Genomic DNA, 21,049 nt, shown 5'->3' with positions numbered 1-21,049 from the left:
GTTAAGTGCACTTACCGTCTGCTTCAAGTTCCTTGTTTTCACTTACCGTCTGTTGCAAGTACAGTAAATTGCACTTACCGTCCCACTTACTGTCCAGTAGAATCGTAATTTTTATGTACAGTAAAGTGCACTTACCGTTTGTTGCAAGTATGGTAAGTTGCACTTACCGTCAGAGGGTTAAAAAATAATTACTTACCGTCAGAAACTTAATACTATATTTGACTGCACTTACCGCTGTAAATACCGTCATGTACACTTATCGTCAGTAGGTTAATTGCACTTAGAACCGTAATTTCTAGTACAATAAAGCGCTTACCGTCTGCTTCAAGTTCCTTGGTTTCACTTACCGTCTGTTGCAAGTACAGTAAATTGCACTTACCGTCCCACTTACTGTTCAGTAGAATCGTAATTTTTATGTACAGTAAAGTGCACTTACCGTTTGTTGCAAGTATTGTAAGTTACACTTACCGTCAGAGGGTTAAAAATAAGTACTTACCGCTAGAAACTTAATACTATAATTGATTGCTCTTACCGCTGTAAATACCGTCAAGTGCACTTATCGTCAGTAGGTTAATTGCACTTACTGTCGATTATGGCTTCTGTAAATAACATTTACATCTGTTTTTACTATCAATTGTTGCACTTACCGTCATTAAGTGTAAAAATGGTTGGCAAATACCGTTATAAGTGCACTTACCGTTTGCCGCAGCTTTCGTCAATTGCACTTACTACTATAGATAATAATAATTAACCATTAAGTAAAATTTTTAATTTTCTTTACACAAATTGTAAACGACGGTAATTGCAATCGTTGAAGTTTAAAATTCAAGGAAAATTTAGAAAATTTTCAATTTCTTTATTGCAATTACTTATAACTTGTTTCTTTGTTTTATTTTTTTACATAGCTTGTAATTTCTGTCAACTATAATTTTTTTCTTTTTACAAATATTCTGAATTCCTTAAGATTTTGTTATCGCTCGTGTTTTGCATTTGCAATGTCCATGTTTATTTATATCGTATATAAGGAATAATGTTCCCTGCGCGTGCAAAAGAAAATGAATACAACTACCTAACCGGATCAGAATCGGCATTCGTATCTCGTCAAGCAAAGATCAAAGATCTTTTGTGTCCATATATTCTTGCATTCTATATATATATACCTGTATTCAGTTCAACTGACTCCTACAAGTTTTTAAACTCTCGTGTGCGCTTATCGAGTCTCTGTGATCCACCACAGGTGCCTTTGTTCCCACTTTTTTTTTTGTTTGTTTTTTTTTTTTTTTGTTTTACTGTCGAGAAAATTTCCAATTCAAAGACAAGAACAGAAATACGATTTTATTTTAATAATACCTTGTGCTCCTTTATCTTCTTGATGAAACTACTCTCGCTGCGCCTTTTATATAAATATAGAAATTTTTCAATAATCTAATTATTTTTCGAAACTGGAACACTTGGTTATTATTACACATATGTAGGTGTATATATATATATATATATATATATATATATACTATTGAATCATCATTTCTTTTATTTCTCCGATAGTTGAGTTTTTTTTCCCCTTTTTCAAACTCTTTTGTGCTTTAAAATCGTCGCGATTCACTTCATTTTCCCCGAATGTGTCAATGTAAGCGTAACAAATTCATCAAGTTCAGATCACTACACTGAAAGAAAATTCATACTACTAAGTATTAAACTCATATTAGAGTTTAATATAAATGTTACAATTTAGGGAAAAAGTGTACCTATGTTGATTACTATTACAGTTTTTATGAAAATATATAATGAATTTAAGAGTAACTATTATTTTAAGAAATAAGAATTAGTATATTTATTTTAAAAATTAGTATTTTCTTTATGAATTCACAGAATACGAAATATTATAATAAATAATTTTACAAAATAGTAAGAAAAATAACATATATCCGTATACTTATTTCACATTTTGTAAAACTTTATATTAAAAGTCACGGATTTTCCCGAGAGACTACGAATTTAACCGAAGTTCTGTCTGTTTGCGGCTTCGTGTCCTACTCGAACTTCTACGACTTGATCCGATTTTCGAAAGTGTTGTTAACCAGCAGAACGTACCTATCAACTGTCAACACACGTGTTTCAAATGTTTATAGTGTTTTAAATTCTTTTTAATTTAAATTTATTTTCAATTTATAAAAAATGTTTTATTAAAGTTATTTAATAATAATAAATTCATTATTAATTATTAAATTTATTATTATTTTTATTAATTTTTATTTTTTGATGTCATCTTTACAATTATTTAATTTTTATAACAATCATAATTTTTAATCTGAAAAAAAAGAAAAATCTATATAAACAATTAATAATAAAAATGAACCCAGCGTAACCTCTATAAAATTACACCATTGGCACTAGTAAACTATTTTTTATTATTAAGTTATTATAAGTAAACTTCTTTCTCGCAAGTGGTAAAAATATTCAGTAGTTAGTATATAAGAAAACGATATATGCCGACCCCCAGCGAAATTTATCGTTATGCGTATAGAATTGTAAGTGTAGGTTTCGTTGCGATCGTGTAATGTCTATGTATAAGCGAAATGAACGTGCGTGTTCATTAGTATGTGTATTAACCTGTATCGTAAGTGTGAATGTGTTGTTCCTAGTCTCACTCCTCTTCCTCCCGAGAATTAACGGAAACGTCCGACAGTTTCCGCTTTTTTTCCCTTTTCTTCCGACATTCTCAATTTTTCGTATAAAGTTTTACAAATATTAGAACGCTACATTCCATATAATGCAACAACTCTATGAGTTTTTAAAAGTTCATAATAGAAATTTAATATAATATTTTCAAATATTGGTAATCTTTTTACGTTCTTTCTACAATAATTATTAATATTTGAAAAAAGATTTTAAGTTGGAACTTTAATATAAAGTATATTGAATTTTAATAAAAAGTACACTTTTCCCTAAATTCTAAAAGAATATATTAAAATGTAATACGCATTTTGTTATTTTTTCCTATGAAATTTCTTTCAGTGTATATAAAGTGAGTATATATATATCTCTCGTTGCTTCTGCTGCTGGAACCTTGTCTCGTGGGATGAAAGTTTGACCATTCTCGAAAGTACATATACTCTCTATAGTATCGTATAACATAGTATATCCGAGAAGCGGAAGTTGTTGGTTCTTTTAGTTTTTTGAGTGTGAAATACCAAAAGGTCTAGACTGTCAGGAATTAGAACATTTCAACAAAGTTATTTCTTAAAACTAATATTTATTATTGTTGAATGTAAATATAATTATATTAATAAAAAGGGAATGTACGAAAAAAAAATTCTATCAAATGAAAATTTTAACTATTGATTTTTAGAATTTATTCATGCATTCCATATATGTAATTCTCCATGCTTTGATATAAAGTAGATTATAATTGAAAAATCACTCGCTCAGTTGCTGATAATAATTATTAATCTATAATTCTTCGTGTTTTGATATATAAAGTCGATTATAGTAGAAAAATTCACATAGAAATTGAAGTCATTTAGAAGATAAGATTAGAAAGGGAAGATTTTCATTTATCCGCATTTATATATATTTCCCCTCTTCTATATATATATATATATATATATATATATATATATATATATATATATATATATATATATAAAACTGAAAGCAGTTTAGAAACTGTAGCATTGACTTTCTGTCTGAAAGTCGAGATTCTGCAGAGATTTGATAATAGGGCGCATAAAACTTTATGATTCAGATCCTCTTTGCCTTTTTGGTTATATGTATAGGTATATAGTTAATAGATATAAAGAGAATTTACCGTGGAGCAGCTGGACTTTCGTGAAGGTTAAATCTAATGGATGTTCGTTTGTGTCCCTAACTATTGACGTGCCGAATTGCGCACCCATGGTTATAGAACTCTGGGATAAACGTCATATATTCCCCCTCCCGTCTCTCTCTCTCTCTCTCTCAAACTTCCCACAAGCGCACACACACACATCACTCTCACAAACAGGGGGCTAATAATTCCTTTGACAAGCAACAATGGTTGTGGCACGTGTTAAACTGCCTTCATCTTCATTCCATTTAACATATCCTCATCTCCAATGAACAACTACAATACGAACAACAAATCACTTTTATATTTGATCCTTTACATTCATTTGCTTTCGTCTCTATTAAATTGGAAAAAACAATGACTTCATTATTTGTGAAAAATATGTCATTTTACGTGAGCATATGTCAGTTGTTGTATAAAGAAAAGTACATTTTTAAAAATTAATTTTTATTTTTATAAATATTCAATTACATTTAATATGATAGTTATAACTATTGAGGGTAAATTAATTCAGTGCATAAAAAATAAAAAAAGCTGTGGTAATTAATTATTTGCTTAATTATTTATAATAAATGATTAATTAATTAGTAATTATTAATGTTGCACTTATTTTTTGGCAATATTGTAGTTGTACCGTATAATGCACTTACTGTAAGTACAGTACTTACAGTATAATTCACTTAGTGTAAAAAAAGTGGTTGTGGATTAGAGTGCACTTACTATCAATAAGGGTTTTGAATTTAAATGCACTTACTGTCAATATGATAGTTTTACAAGTAGAATGCACTTACTGTCGATATCATATTTACAGTAGAATGCACTTATTGTCTGTATGGTACTTGTTAAGTAGAATGCACTTACTGGCAGTATAGTACTTTGTATAACAGTAGAATGCACTTACTGTCAGATGGTACTTGTACAGTAGAATGCACTTACTGGCAGTATTTCACTTGTACAGTAGAATGCACTTACTGGCAATGTAGTACTTGTATGACAGAATAATGCACTTACTGTCAATATGTTAGTTCCATAGTAAAATGCACTTACTGTCGATATGGAATATACAGTAGAATGTACTTATTGTCGATATCATATTTGCAGTAAAATGCACTTACTGTCATTATGGTTCTTGTAAAGTAGAATGCACTTACTGTCAGTATGGTACTTGTAAAGTAGAATGCACTTACTGTCGGTATTGCACTTGTACAGTAGAATGCACTTACTGTCAATATAGTATTTACAGTAAAATGCACTTACTGTCAATATGGTAGTTGTACAGTAGAATGGACTTACTGGCAGTATTGTACTTGTACAGTAGAATGCGCTTAGTGGCAGTATAGTATTTTTACAGTAAATTGCACTTACTGTTAATATATTGATGATAGTTACAACTGACGGTATATGTAGATAAAATTAAAATCAATTTAATTACATTTTTGTCATTTATATTTTACCATTTTTCAGTATATATACCTGTTATCTTGGGAATTAAAAAAAGAAAATGAAATATTATTTGGTAAAAAAGAAAATTGAAACGTCGCGTTATATTAACATGAATACGATTCACGTCATGGCACTTTTTTCACTTCTCTATAGCTGATGTTGAAAGATGAGAATTTTTTTTTTTCTGAAAAATTGCAATTTATGAGTAGGAGAATAAAGGGCTTTTCGAAATGTTGATTGTTCAATGTTGAGATAAAATGGAATTTACTCGAGAGGATAGAAAAGTATCGAAAACATCAGTCAAGTATCAGTCAATCGTTTCGCAATGCGCACAACCAATTTACAACCAACGACTTTTTCATCGATCGGTACAGCTTAACCATTTTTTTTTTCACTCTCTCACGAGGCAATTACGTTGGACTTTTGACAAGAGAGCATAGAGACGAAAAGGAGAATAAAAAAAAAAATTAAAGTAGAACACGACAATATGATGTACTTAATACCTGTGACGGTATATTAAATTATGTGCGGCTGAACCAGTACCCAGACAATTGCTTCTTGACCCTAATATATTAGTAAAAGCCACAAGAAAATTTTTCATATAATAATGCATTTTAAATAATGACTTTCCTGACTTTTTAATTTAATTTCGCGTATATTAATATTTATAATTAGCTCATTAAGATGATATAATATTACTCTTCGTATAATTATATTCATCTACTATTTATTTGAATAATTTATTAAAATAAAAAAAAATTATATTCACTCTCTAGATTAATATTGTTTTTTGAAAAGAAAAATAGAAATAAATTCTGTTCATTTTATTGCAATACTTATGAACTGAATTTTTTTTTTCTACCCTCGAGTCTGCGGCGATGAAACTCATAAAGACGTGAATAAATGTTGTAATGAGTTCTAAAGAGCTGAACCAAGTTAGAAATTCAAAAACTTGATTATTACGATAGAGAGCAAAAACAATTTTCAAATTCGATTAAAAAATATATTATTCATAACTAAAACAATTGTTTAAAAATTGTATTCTCTGAGAATTGAAATTCTTAGTTAGGAATTGAATAATTTTTTTGTCCCGAGAAATTTTTGAAATTTTGAATAAAGAGGCGTCATTATAGTTTTAATAGGAATCATCAATTTTATATAATTTATATTTGTGTGAGGTTGAAATTTTTTCAAGGGCAAAATCTAATATTGAACGTTTCAATATTAGTAAATTTTACGAGTGTCAGAAATTGCTAGAACCACAGAACCGCAGCCAGCGGTCAGTCCAAGGGTTAAACGATCTCTCGACATTTAAAGGACCTGGCATTAGTTTCTGCAGAAGGATCTTGGTCCCAGCTTGTCGACTGTGCTTTCGAATGACTGCACGTAATCCCGGGTATTTTCAGTGACATGAACTTTAACCTCTATACAAAGTTGTATGTCGCAAATCACTGTCAAGACATTCATTGGCCTTATATAAATTAAATTTTTTTTTAAAAAATTTTTTTTTCACATCTACTATATAGAAATTTTTAGGAATTGTATATATTTTGTAACAATATGTTTCACGTCAATATGATAAATATAGCCATAGACAGACAGTAAATTTTACCATACTGTCATGTAATATTTTTTACAATTGAATTTTTATTCATTAACATTGTCTAAATAAATAAATTGAAATTGAAATTTTTTCCTTGTTTAAATTAGAGGAACTCTTTTTTATTATCAGAATACTTTTTTTTGTTGGTTATCGCTGAGATTAAATTTTTCGTTGATTGTCCAACATTTTCGCCAAGGAAATATTGCATTTCTGTGTAGAAGTGAGAGAATATTGTCGATTTTGGACCCTTCAAATATTATACATCATATAAGCACTTTCATACGCTTTTATGTGCAGAATTCGTCATTTCTCATTTGCCACAGCTGTCGTTGTTATTTCGCACCCCTTCGTTTTTTTTTTATAAGAGTGGCCTTGTTTTAATGCATATATATGTTGTTTTCGACAAAATAGAAGGGGAAAATTATCTTTTTTATTATTTTCAAATCACAAAACAGGGAAAATTGCTTTCTTAAATAATACATACAAATATTTATGAAATTTTGTAGGAACGGAAATTTTCCTTCTTCTATTATGCATATAGTATATATTCTGAAATCACTGAACATTTTTTTTTTAAATACGAGTATTAACTTATTGACAGTATGAACTTACTGTTAATATGATAGTCACAGTAAATTGCACTTACTGTCAGTATGAAACTTGTACATTAAACTGCACTTACTGTCAATACAATTGTCGTACTGTATAATGCACTTACTTTTAATAGGATTTTAATATTCAAAATTCACTTACTGTCAGTATGGTACTTGTATTTTAGAATGCACTTACTGTTAGTATTGTATTCATTGTAAAATGCACTTACTGTTAGCAACGTAAGTTGTATCTCTTTACTCTACAGTATGGACAGTAAGGGTATTTTACTGTAAATACGGTATAAACAATAAGTCTATTCTAATGCTCAAGTACAATACTGACAGTAAGTGCATTCTACTGTACAACTACCATATTCACATTAAATGCATTCTACTGTAAATATCGTCTAGACAGTAAGTGCATTGCAAGAAAGAAGTACAATACGGACAGTTACATGGTATTTAGAGGTAAATGCACTTGCTGTCAGTATTGTATTTGTTTATTGGATTGCACTTACTGTCAATATGATATTTACAGTAAAATGCAATTACTGTTAATATATTAGTTCTACAGTAAAAGCACTTACTGTCAGTATGGTACTTTTAGAGTAAAAAGCACTTACTGTCGATATGGTATATACAGTAGTATCCACTCTCTTTCGATATGGTATATACAGTAGAATGCACTTACTGTCAGTATGGTACTTGTACAGTAGAATGCACTTACTGTCAATATCATATATCTAGTAGAATGCACTTACTGTCAGTATGGTACTTTTAATGTAGAATGCATTTACTGGCAGTGTTGCACTTGTACAGTAGAACGCACTTACTGTCAATATGGTATTTACAGTAAAATACACTTACTGTCGATATCATATTTGCAGTAAAATGCACTTACTGTCAGTATAGTACTTGTATGGCAGTAGAATGCACTTACTGGCAGTATTGCACTTGTACAGAAGAATGCACTTACTGTCAATATCATATTTACAGTAAAATGCACTTACTGTCAGTATGGTACTTGTACAGTAAAATGCACTTACTGTTAGTATAGTACTTGTATGACAGTAGAATGCACTTACTGGCAGTATTGCACTTGTACAGCGGAATGCACTTACTGTCAATATCATATTTACAGTAGAATGCACTTACTGTCAGTATCTCGGTCAGTATGGTACTTGTACAGTAAAATGCACTTACTGTCAGTATAGTACTTGTATGACACTAGAATGCACTTACTGGCAGTATTGTACTCGTACAGCAGAATGCACTTACTGTCAATATCATATTTACAGTAGAATGCACTTACTGTCAGTATCTCGGTCAGTATGGTACTTGTAAAGTAGAATGCACTTACTGTCAGTATGGTACTTGTACAATAGAATGCACTTACTGACAGTATAGTACTTGTATGACAGTAGAATGCACTTACTGGTAGTATTGCACTTGTACAGTAGAATGCACTTACTGACAGTATAGTAGTTTTTTAGTAGTATGCACTTACTATCGATATGGTATTTACAGTAAAATGCACTTACTGTCAAAATAAGATCGTTGTACTGTATTTTGAACTTACTGCTGATTGTTTGAATGTAATTTATTGATATCATGAATGTTATTATTAATTTTCTATTATACTTTAAAACAATAAAGAAGTAGAACATTTTAGTGTAATGGTGTGTAAGAATATTACGTACAGATTTGTATCATGATACAGTATCAGGGATCAGTGGGGTCGCGATGTCACACGATCATCATTTAGTCCAGAAAACCATTTGTTCCTTATCTTTTTACATTCATTAATTACATTCATGTCGCGCTATTGCGTTGCTCGCAGACTCGCAGGAAGAAGATAAAGTTTATCGTATGAAAAGAATTCTCATCTTCAGCAAAAAGATGAAAATGTATTAAATTTAACCTAGAGGCGTTACAAGCTACATTAAACTATACGCGAGAATATAAATAAAATTATGTATATATATATATACCAAGAAAATGAAACATCTGCTTGAAAATGAATTTATTACTTTCGATTCATTACTTGCGCTAACAATTGTGTTTTCAGTTTTAATTTAATATTTGTTTTCTTTTTGCATATATAATTTCTCTTTTTCTTTTTTACTCCTACGATTAATTCTTTTATTTATTTTTCATTTTATTCTTGTATTTTTATAACTTATTATTATGTTTCGAATTTCAATTATGTAGATTTTGTCGTAGATGCGAATTTGATTTGAAGATGAGTTTTTTTTTTGTGTTGAATTAATGTTTTAGCAAAGTGAAGCTATGAATTGAGAATGTTAAATTAGTTCGTTGGTGGTCCAGATTGAATGTTCATTTATTCTCTGAATTTTCGCGGAATGTAGATCTCCATTGTTCTCTCGGGGGCATAAAATGAAATGTTTAGTGATGGATATAAATTGTTTTACGGATGAAATTAAGTTTTTTCTTTTTTAAATCGTAAATTTAAAAAATAAATAAAAAATAATATTGAGAATTAAATTTTCAGCATGATTGAATTATATAATTTATTTTCAACGAATTTCTTTTTATATTTAATTTTTAAGCATAAATTGAAATTTATTATTTTGACGTATGTACATACGCAAAAGAAAAGATTTATCTATATAGCTATAAAACATTTACTAAAAATTTCTCTAGATGAATTATTTTTAGATTTAATTTATTATTATTATTTTATTATTTATTATTTTTTTTATATTTTATTATTTTATTTATTATATTATTAATTAAGATTTATGTATGTATAAATTTGCTTTTTATTTTTCGCTGCTAATTTAAATTATGAAAAAAAGTAGATTTCTACTAATTATTAATGAAATTTCGTGGGTTTTGAAAATTTAGTTCAATTAATGAATATGTGTGTCTTTTGTACTTTGCTATTGGGTAAAAGTGCAAATACAAATAATGAAGCAGGTAACCGCGTTTGTGAACGTTGATAACGATGACTGACAGAATGTGCTCCCGAAGAGATACATTCAATCAATAAATATATAGCTACAAAAATATGTTTCTGACACTTGCAACGGATTAATTTAAAGTTACCTCACGTTACGTTACCTCGCGTTGTGATTATTTTATTAAATTTTTTAAATTTTTAATTTCTTTTTTTTTTAGTACTTTTTTTGAGATTAATTTTAAAAAAATTCATATATTAAATTTTTATATTCGTAAATATTTAATTAAATTAAAAATTTAATTAACTATTTAAGATGATTTTAAATTGTTAATTAGATTTTTTTTTGCCCTAGTATTTCTATTTTGATATTTAAAAAAAATCGAATATATACGAGAGGAAAAAAATTTTACTAAATTATTTTTGCAAAGGAGTAAATTCAATTTTTTTAAATTTACACTCATAATTAATAATGATCTTTTTTTTTTTGCAAAAAATAGAAAATATTTTCATTCTCATTAGTCGTTCATTTTTTACCTGACCTGGAAAATGAGTATAATTCAATGAATTTATAATCAGACACAGAAGTGAAATAAAATTTCTGGAGCATTTGTGTATTATTCAAGAAGTTATATATATATTTTTATAAATGTATCTTATCAAGAAATTTTCTAGTAGTAGTAGTAGTAGTAGTAAAAAAATACGTTACTACAGAATAAACGTACGAGAAATTATTTCTGGCATAAAGATTATCGTACTACGTTCTACTATATTGAAATTATATTTTTGAAGTTTTATTATAAAGTTCATTTAACCGGTGACCCATAGTGACCTGATATCGAGAAACTGTCAGAATATGGAAGGAGTAATTTACCTTTAATTCGTGTTAAGCAAATTGACGGAGTAAAATTGTAAAATTAATAATATATATTGATAAAAATAATATAATTTTTTTTCTACAAAATTTTCCATTTTTAAATAAATAAGAATATTGTCTTTTTATTGTATTATAAAATTTATATTTGGAATTATATTCAGAGAATAACCTAATTATTTTTATCTCATTGAATATAAATTTTGTTCTTCAAAATGAAAATTTTATTTGGTTCAGAAAAAAATTTATTCGTTTCAAATAAATTTTATTTGATTCAAAAAAAAAAAAAAAATATTTATTTTTCCAATAGTTTTTAATATTGTTAATTATCGATTGTTACAGGATAAATTATATAAATAAAACAGGAAATTTAATTTAATTAATTAATATTTTAAATTATATCTTTTGTGTTTAAATAGTATTTTTATATAATAGATTAATTTTGCAAAATTCAGTAAATAAGTGAATTTATTTGCACAATATAATAATTAATAGTATATTATATTTATCTCGAAATCCCGTGACCTAAATAGTTTACAAAGCACGTACATTTAAATTTAATATTTTGCATTAAATGATCGTAAATTGGCAAAATTTAAATAGGTCATTTGCCTTTTATGAAAATATTTTCCTAAATTATGAAATTCATATTTTTTAATTTCTATATTTAGTTGATTTAGGTTAAAAAAATGTTTTAAAAAATTAAAATTTAGAAATTAACAAATAAAAATTATTTTTTAAAATTATTAATTAATATTATTTATTATTATTAATAATAATAATTATTAATTAATAGAATTACAATTATTTTAATTATATAAATTATTATTGTAATAATTAACAATATTAGTAGATAATATTAATATAATATTAATTAATATATTTATATAATGATATAAAATTATTATGTATCGATAATAATTCCAATTTTTTGCTTATTATATAATTTTATAGTGAATTTCTTTGATATACGTTAATTTTTAATAAGACAGAAAAAAATAATTTTATTTTTCAATATAAAATAAGTAAAAAATAATGAAAAAGTAAAAAATTGTAATTTTAAATTGAGCGCGCCAGACGTTGGTTGAGCGCCACTGGCGGAACTTCCCCCCACCCCCTTCCCCTTTTGGCTCGGTTGCCTGGCCGCTGTTAGTAGTCGTCGAACATTCGTACAGGAAACAACGTATATTACAGTGATGTCCTTTTTAAACAACAAAACACTGTTTCCAATAAAATCTCTGCTATTGTATGTTGTGTTTTTAGTATAGGAAAATACGTGGTCAACAAACGTGATAAACGTGGCGTCATTTCCTGGTTGTCTGCGGTCAAAAAGTAAAGTGAAGACAAATATACACACATATATATATAGTGACAGAGAATATAGTAGTGTTCGTTCTTTTATTGCGTCGTCTTTGGTGATTTGTTTTGACATGTGTGTAGGCTGCCATATTGGATTACAACAACCCTTATAAAAAAAAGAGGCACACGCCACTATTGTATTCTGTTAGGTGAGAATAATATTCATTATTTCCTGTTTATTTTCCGGTAGGACGCCCAAGCGTTTATGATTTTGTTTTGGTTTTCTTATACCTATATATACAAAGCGTCATGTCTGTTTTATGCTTTTTTTTTACGAGTGCGAAAATAATTGAGAATTTTTGATAAAATATTAGAAAAGATGATGATTAGATATGTAACCTAACCTCACTTTTCGTCGGGATATGTTTGTTTTTGATTTTGAAAGAAATGAGTCACGTTAAGTTTTCATTCAATAGTGTAACGACAATTAATTTACAGGTATATAATAACAATTAAATTATTATTGATTAATTATTGTTTTTTATGTAATAGACGGTATTATTTATTTTGTTATTTCAAAAAGTGGTTTTTTTTTTATCGGTTTTTGACAGACAAAATAGTGTTGATTCAAATAGTATTTATAGTATTTATATATAGTATACTGTATATAGTATTTATTTGGTTTTTTAATTTAAAAAATAATTTTAATTGTTGATAACCTAACCTTACTTTTTTGGAGTAATGTTTGTTTATTTTGAAATGATATTAAATAAATATAAAAGATTTAATTTAATATTACAGATTTAAAAACTATATTTAATGTTATTTAATATCATTATTATTTTTAAATTTACCATATATTTTCATTTTATGAAACTTTTTTCCCTGTGTGATAAAATATTTTTTCAAATAATCTCTTTGAGTCTATATTCTAATCTTGGAGAGTTATTGACATAGACTATAAAAAAAAGCATATAATCATTCGGTAATTTAGACAGATGTTAATTTATTTAATTTTTTTTTTTTAATAATATTCGATTAGAATCAGAAATTTAGTTAAGTCACGAGCATGAAAAAATGGACTTTGTATAAAAAGGAACTTTAACTCCTAAATTTTAAAGCTTTTTTAATACTAGTCTCGTTTTTTCTCTCTTTTTTTTTTAATCATTCCACATATCTTACTATCTGCAGCTGTGGGTTTAATTACAAAACACTTTTATATGTCCAATCGGGGTCAAATAAAAGGATATAAGTTACAAAATGTATATTTAAAAAGGCTGCGATATTAAAACAACTGTACCGAGTGTTTTTCATATCATATTACAAATTTTTCTATAACAGTTAATTAGAATCTTGTTCTTCAAGTAACTAAATATATTTCTAGATGAAATAATTTTTCTTGTTCGAATTTTTTTTTTTTTTGCTTCTAATATATATAGTCTTTGAAAATTGGGAATATTATTTTTAAAATATAAAATTAAATTAATTAGTTTTCATTAAATTGTATTTAACAATTATAAACATTTGTTTATAATATAATTTATTAAAATAATAAATGAAAAAATTACATAATTTTTTTTGGTTTTTTAAATAAATGGTTATAATTTTGAAGAAATTATACAACTTTGAATTTCGTTCACTGATTAGTTGAATTCCACTCGAATTTGTTATTTGTAATAATGAACCACAACATCTCTCTGTCATCAAAAAAGATGAAGTATCTATTTTATGTATTGGAGGTAGAAGCAAATTAAAAGATCCAGGGTTTTTACTCCCCTTTGGCACCTCTCGTAATCCGAGCTTGATTAATGTTCCTTTATGCGAGAGAAAAAGAAAATATGCCATAAATCCAATTCGTCATTTTCTCTCTTGTGGCAAAAAAAAAGAAAAAGAAAATTTGCCCATCAATTATTTTTAAAGAATCCTCTTTTTGAATTTGTCGAAATTCAAATTGCGTATTACGTACACTGAAAAAAAAAATTTATTTGATTTAAATACTCGATTACTTGACTATTATCAAATAAATATTTATTTGTATCAAATAATTATTATTTGAGTCAATTAAATGTTATTTGTTTTAAATACAGAAATTATTGGTTCAAATACAATTTATTTAATTCAAATAAAAATTATTTGGTTCAAATAAATATTTATTTGATAATACTCAAGTAATCGAGTATTTGAATCAAATAAATTTTTTTTTTCAGTATATTGATATTGGTTTTAAAAACCGTTAATTTTGAATTTAAATAATATAAATATTTATAATTTATATATTATAATATTATTATATTTATATTTATAATATTTTTTATTATTATTCAACATTATTCTGCTTATGTGAATTCCGCTTTACTTTTACATTATATTTATAAATAATATTAATTATTTATATAATATTTTTTTCGAATTGAGTGAATTTTTTAATTTAATTATTTAAATTTTTTCCTTTCGTTATTTTTTTTTACACTTAGAAATTTTCTTAGAATGTAAAATTTTTTTTTTTTTTTGCAATACGTCCATTATTATCCTTTGGAATATAGAGATGACGATAAGCGCAATACAAGTAGATTTTTCACCGTTTCAAAAGATGAATTCGAAATGTGTTGGGAGTAAAGTCAGAGAATCGTTTGATATTCCATATACACTTGCGACACACGAGAAAATCCATTTACCCTTGGTAACACCGAATAAGGCGTGAACTGAAATCATACCGATTTTTAAAGTTATTTATGTTTGGAAATTTTATTTATTGAATTATTTTTAATTTAATTAAAAAATTTTTCAATATTCTACTCGAAAAATTAAAAGTGAAAAATTTTCAAAATAAAATATTTTCAAATTGAAGCTAAAGAAATATCTTTAAATTTAGAAATATAATTTTTCAAATTAAAAAAATTTTTGCACAAAATATGATTTTTTGAAATAAATTTTTTTTTATTCGTCCAGAAAAAAGACCATTCATTGATTGCCTTTTTAATTATCTAGAATTGCACTTTTGAAAATTTTAATGCATAAATCCATTAGAATATGAGATACAAAAAAAAAAATGAAGAAAAAAAATGCAGAGCGCTTTTAAATTGAGTTGCTTCAAAATGAGTATGCTTTTCAAATAGATTAAGTAATTGAATTTAATTAAATGGACTATATTATTAAGTATATAATATATATATATATATATATATATATATATAGAAAGAGATTTTCACAAAGCAGTAGGGAAAACTTATTCTGCGAAGCATATTTTTCTCCTCCGTCAATAATTTATTGAATTATTAAATTATAATAATAATATTATAATTATTAAAATTATAATATTTAAAATTATAATATTTAAATTAAAAATATCTTCCAAAAAAGAAGAATTAACCTTTTTAGAGTTTCACGGTTTTTATTTACTAGGGCCATTCACCTTGAGGTTTTTATAGACGAAAAAAAAACAAAAATACCATGCTTCTTGAACCCGTGGCACGTACAAGTGTTGAGAGAGAGAGAAAGAGAGAGAGAGAGAAAGGCGAAAAATATATATACGAACCTCTCGATTCACGTCTGGTACCTTGAATTTAGGTTCTTGGTACCTTTTCTCTCTTTTTTTTTCTCTCTCTCTCTCTCTCTCTGCTCGATCACGTGATCGTTAAACGCGAGACCTTTAAGGTTGGCTCCCTCGTTTTAACAAATGGTCAAAGCGTCTGCGAGAAAATCAAAGAAATGACTAGAAAACGAAGAAGAGAATTCAAAAAGAAGTGCGATATCAAAGGGCAAAAGAAATTTAAAAAAAAATGGCTGAAACACGGATTAATTACTCACGAAAAATGGTTATTCTTATATTGAGAGGAAAATACCCTTTCCGGATAGTTTCTGATATTATGCTCTCTCAAAATAAAAATAATCTCATTAAACTTGTACAGGACCCATTTGGAAAGATTCCCCGGAAAGTGACCCCCTGCGGAGATTCCATCAGAATTCCGTCGGAACTTCCAACGGAATTCCGATTAATTATTTTTTAATTTTTAGAATCCTACATTAAGAAAATTATTATTATTATTATAAAATACAATTTTTATCATGCACACACAGAAAATTGAAAGGCATTAAAATAACACTGCAAAAAGTTGGTATCTTCTTGGTATCTTAAAACAAGATGTTAAGACGGAAATGGTAACTTATTCCATTTGCTTCCATCTTAGAATAAGATGTTAATTTTAATATTTAGATGCTTTATTCCTATTATAACATCTTAAAATAAGACACTTTAAATAACTAAAAAGTTACTACCAAAACGTCTTAAACGTGACTACCAAAACATCTTATATTAAGACACTTCTTTTTTGCAGTGAAACTGCAACGCTTATTATTTTAATCCAATTTTGCTTATTTTAATCCATTTTGGTATTAAAATAAGCAAAATTGCGGATTAAAATAATAAGCGTTGCAGCTTATTTTAAGGCCTTTTAATTTTCTGTGCATATAGAAACTTTACTAAATTTTATTTTTTATGAAATATATTAACTTAGTGTATAACTCAAAAGATTTTAAAAAATCGGATTTTCGTTGGAATTCCGTTGGAATCTCATCGGAAATTCTTTGGAACTCCGATGAAATTCCGTTGGAAGTTCCGATGGAATTCTGATGGAAACTCCAAGGGGCACTTTCCATGTATAATCTTTCCAAGTGGGGAGATTTTTTGTTTACCCTTTTGTAATTTTCCTCTTAATATAAGAATAATTTTTTCTGATAGAAATAAAAGGGTATAGTGAATTTGAATTTTTAAAGGGAGGATCGGTGTCATTTTTTATATATATGTATATATATATAGTGATATGGAATGCAAAAATGTAAATTTAATGTCTTTCTCGCGTTCGTCATGCATGGGTTTTACGTAATTGTGCACGAGTTCTCCGGATGGTATATATATGATTCACGTGTGTTATGGTTATTTACATATACCGCGAGTATGTATAAACGACACAACACTGATTTCTTTGTATTTATATATGTGTGATCTCGTGCGCTCAAAACTGTGCAAGAGAGAGAGAGAGAAAGAGAAAACGATACAATTATTATTCTCTTCTTTTTAATAACGATGCAGGTGTCTTGATTCATAATAAAGGAATCAGGAAGTTCTTTTATATCGTTTTAAATTCACATATCTTTAGAATTTCATTCAACTTAATTTGCAAATAATTGAAACCTAATTGAAGAAAATATTATTTTAATGCGATCAATCTTTTCTTTTCTTTTTAATATATACCATTGCGAGAATTGTAATTTAATTCGCGGGCGGTATTGAATATAAAATATAATTTAATGAACATAATTTTCTGGTTTCTAAAATAAAATAAATTATTTTATTATTGAGGAAATTAGTTTAATAGGATTGAAACGAGTATAGATTGTATATTGTCATTTATTGACACACGAAAGTAGGGCTTAATGGAAACAAATAAGACATATTTTAATAATAGAGGAAAATAATATAACACTTTAAATAAATTACATAATAAATTACTTTTTCCTATTGATGTTATATTTATATTTATGAAAGGAATTAAATAATTTTTTTCCAATAAATTTTAATTTATTAATATATTTCAACATTGATTTTCATTTGAAGATATTTTTGACGATTCTTACATTTTGGAGTCAATCCAATTTTGATGTCTGATAATTTAGAAATATAATATTATTTTTACAGTGCGTTTATTTTATATAATTCGAATGTTTTTAACGTTCAATATTGAAGAAAAAAAATTTCTCACTGAAAATATTAAAAAATATCTTTTTTTTTTTATATTATGAAGTAATATTTTTTTTTTATAATAAAAATGTAGAAATTTTAATGTATATACCAAACATGTGAAAAATTACACACTAGAATGGTAAAATTTATTTTTTTTTCTGTAATTTTTCATAATTTGTTGTATACATTATACGAAATTTGAAAAAAAAAATTGTACAGCTTTTCGCGAAAAAAAAAATATGGCAATAATTATTTTTTTCTGTGTGTTAATAAAGTAAAATTTTCCCTATATTTCATTATATTTTTATAAGTAAAGCTGCTAACGATTTCATTTGGCTATGCTTGACGAATTACTTAAAACCAAAAAGATGTTTCCCAATTAACAGAAATTTTCTTGAAGAGCGCGTCAAGCAAAGTTACTAGTCGAGAGAGAGGGGGTATTTAATTGGGCTAATTAAAGTTTTCCACATTTTTGTTTTATTTTACTTTGGCAAAAAAACGCTTTTTTAATTACATTATACAACCAGAGAAATTTTTTATTCAAATGAAATTTGAATTAAATAAAAATATATTTGTTTCACAATAAGAACTAAAAATTTGTTTAAAACTACCATAAATGAATATTTATTTGTTTCAAATAATTTTTATTTGAATCAAATAGATTTTTTTCTCTGTGTATATTATATAAATTTTGTTTGTTAGACGAATTTTGATGTAACTTGAAAAAAAAGATATATATTTATAGAATAATAGAAGAATGAAATCGATTGTGACGCGATGCATTGTTTTCTTTGCCTTAGAAACCCGGTTGCTCTTTCTGGTGGCACAACTTTCGATGCAAATATTCCCCCCACGCGATCGATAACAACGTCTAGTGTTAACTTGAAGTTCAAAGCGAATGTTTTGTGCTTCCCGCGGATAGAATGGAGAGAAATGCTAATCCATTGAATTACCAATTCAAAAATGCCTACATACACACCCTCAATCCCTGGACCAATTTCAAGATGCAAGGTTTATTATTTTTCTTCTTCCTCCACCTCCTTTATTCTTCTCGTTATTTCTTCTCTTTTTTTTTTGTCATCCATGTTTTCAAGTTTAAATACTCTTGCGAAATGAGGAAGTGACTCACAATCAGTACGAACAGTTCAAAGATTACTGCGTCTCTACCGTATATCTCTGAAAAAAAAATTCATTTAAAAAAATTCACTCATTTATGAAAGTAATAATTTTTTTAAGAAGATAAATATATAAATTGGCGGTAATTACCGACTGTAGGTAAAATTAACGGTAATTATAACCGACGGTTGATTGTACCTAAAGTCGGTAATAATTACCGTTGATTCTACCTACAGTCGGTAATAATTACCGTTGATTTTACTTACAGTCGGTAATAATTACCGTTGATTGTACCTACAGTCGGTAATAATTACCGTTGATTGTACCTACGGACGGTTATAATTACCGTTGATTGTACCTACAGTCGGTAATAATTACCGTTGATTTCACCTACAGTCGGTAATAATTACCGTTGATTTTACCTATAGTCGGTAATAATTACCGTTGATTGTACCTACAGTCGGTAATACTTACCGTTGATTTTACCTATAGTCGGTAATAATTGTCAATAATTATTACCGACTGCGGGTACAATTAACAGTAATTACCAAAGGTTGTCAGAATCAATGGTGTTAACAATTGTTGATAATTATTACCGACTGTAGGTACAATGAACAGTAATTACCGACGGTTGTTACAAATCTTTGTTACAATTGTTAATAATAATAACGACGGCATTGACAATCATTAATAATAATCAATGGTATAAATTTGCAAAATATTAAATTGTTTATTGAAATTTGTATTATTTCTTTTTTTTTTATTTAAATAAGATTTTTGACGATTTTTCTAAAAATAATTGCTTTTAAGCGCGCTAAAACATATAAAGTGTTAATATTTACCATATTTGTGAAAGATTTATTTACAAGGTTTCGTCTTCCTCGTGCGATGGATGGTAAAGGTCGGTAAATAGAGTTTAAATTCCTTTATTACAGTATATAACAATATAAGTCGAAGAAACGATAAAAATCGACAATTACTTTAAAAATCAGTATGACTAAAAGTATCGTTGACGTCAATCAGGTTTTTTTTTTTTTTAAAAAAAGCTTATTGTGGACCATTCGTATATACATATATAATCAATGTAGGAGTTTAAAAGTCTGTTTTGCGTCTATTTTTAAATTTGGGTTATAAAAAAGAATTTAGAAATAAACTGTTGGATTACTGTAATTATAAAAACATTTCTTTCGCAATTCGTTTCTAATAATTTATATATAGATTTTTAAAAATTTTTATTACTATTATCATTATTTATTTATACAGTATAAATGGGCTTATACAAAAGAAAAGAAATAGTAATAAAAAATTATTGTTATTCCACAGGGATTATTGTTATTTGTGTTTGATTAACATTATAGTAATATATAGTAACATGTTACAAAAGTTAGACGATATAACACAATATGTATATATGTTGTATGTGTTAAAGAGGATTCGGTTATAAAGTAGATTCTCCCTTATTAGTTAGACTTGCTGTGGAATAATTTATAGTTCCTCCACTGAGTCAGTTTTGTTTACATCCTGCTGGGACTTTAAACTATGCAAGTTACTCTCAATAATATATAATATTACATTAGTTAAAAAGTAAAATAAAAAATATAAAATATAAAAATATAAAATACTTTTAGTTATTGA

The 21,049-nt window shown here is 26.9% G+C and overlaps 1 protein-coding gene across 3 annotated transcripts in view; it reads left to right on the top strand.

Moving 5' to 3' along the window:
- Nucleotides 1-21,049, top strand: part of LOC127277228 (uncharacterized) — a 175,441-nt gene that overhangs the window by 37,448 nt on the left and 116,944 nt on the right. For 2 of the 3 annotated variants that reach the window (XM_051298143.1, XM_051298141.1), the window contains exon 1: nt 12,400-12,767. The exons of the other annotated variant lie outside the window; for it this stretch is intronic. The gene's annotated coding sequence lies outside the window, so the exon portion shown is untranslated. Of the gene's footprint in view, nt 1-12,399; nt 12,768-21,049 lie in introns of those variants that run through there. 3 annotated transcript variants of the gene reach the window in all.

This window comes from Leptopilina boulardi, unplaced genomic scaffold, assembly GCF_019393585.1.
Source record: "Leptopilina boulardi isolate dan_hultmark-lab unplaced genomic scaffold, ZJU_Lbou_2.1 LbouV2_165, whole genome shotgun sequence".
Taxonomy (NCBI): domain Eukaryota; kingdom Metazoa; phylum Arthropoda; class Insecta; order Hymenoptera; family Figitidae; genus Leptopilina; species Leptopilina boulardi.
Note: the sequence above shows the minus strand (reverse complement) of the source record. Positions and strands in the feature narration are given on the sequence as shown.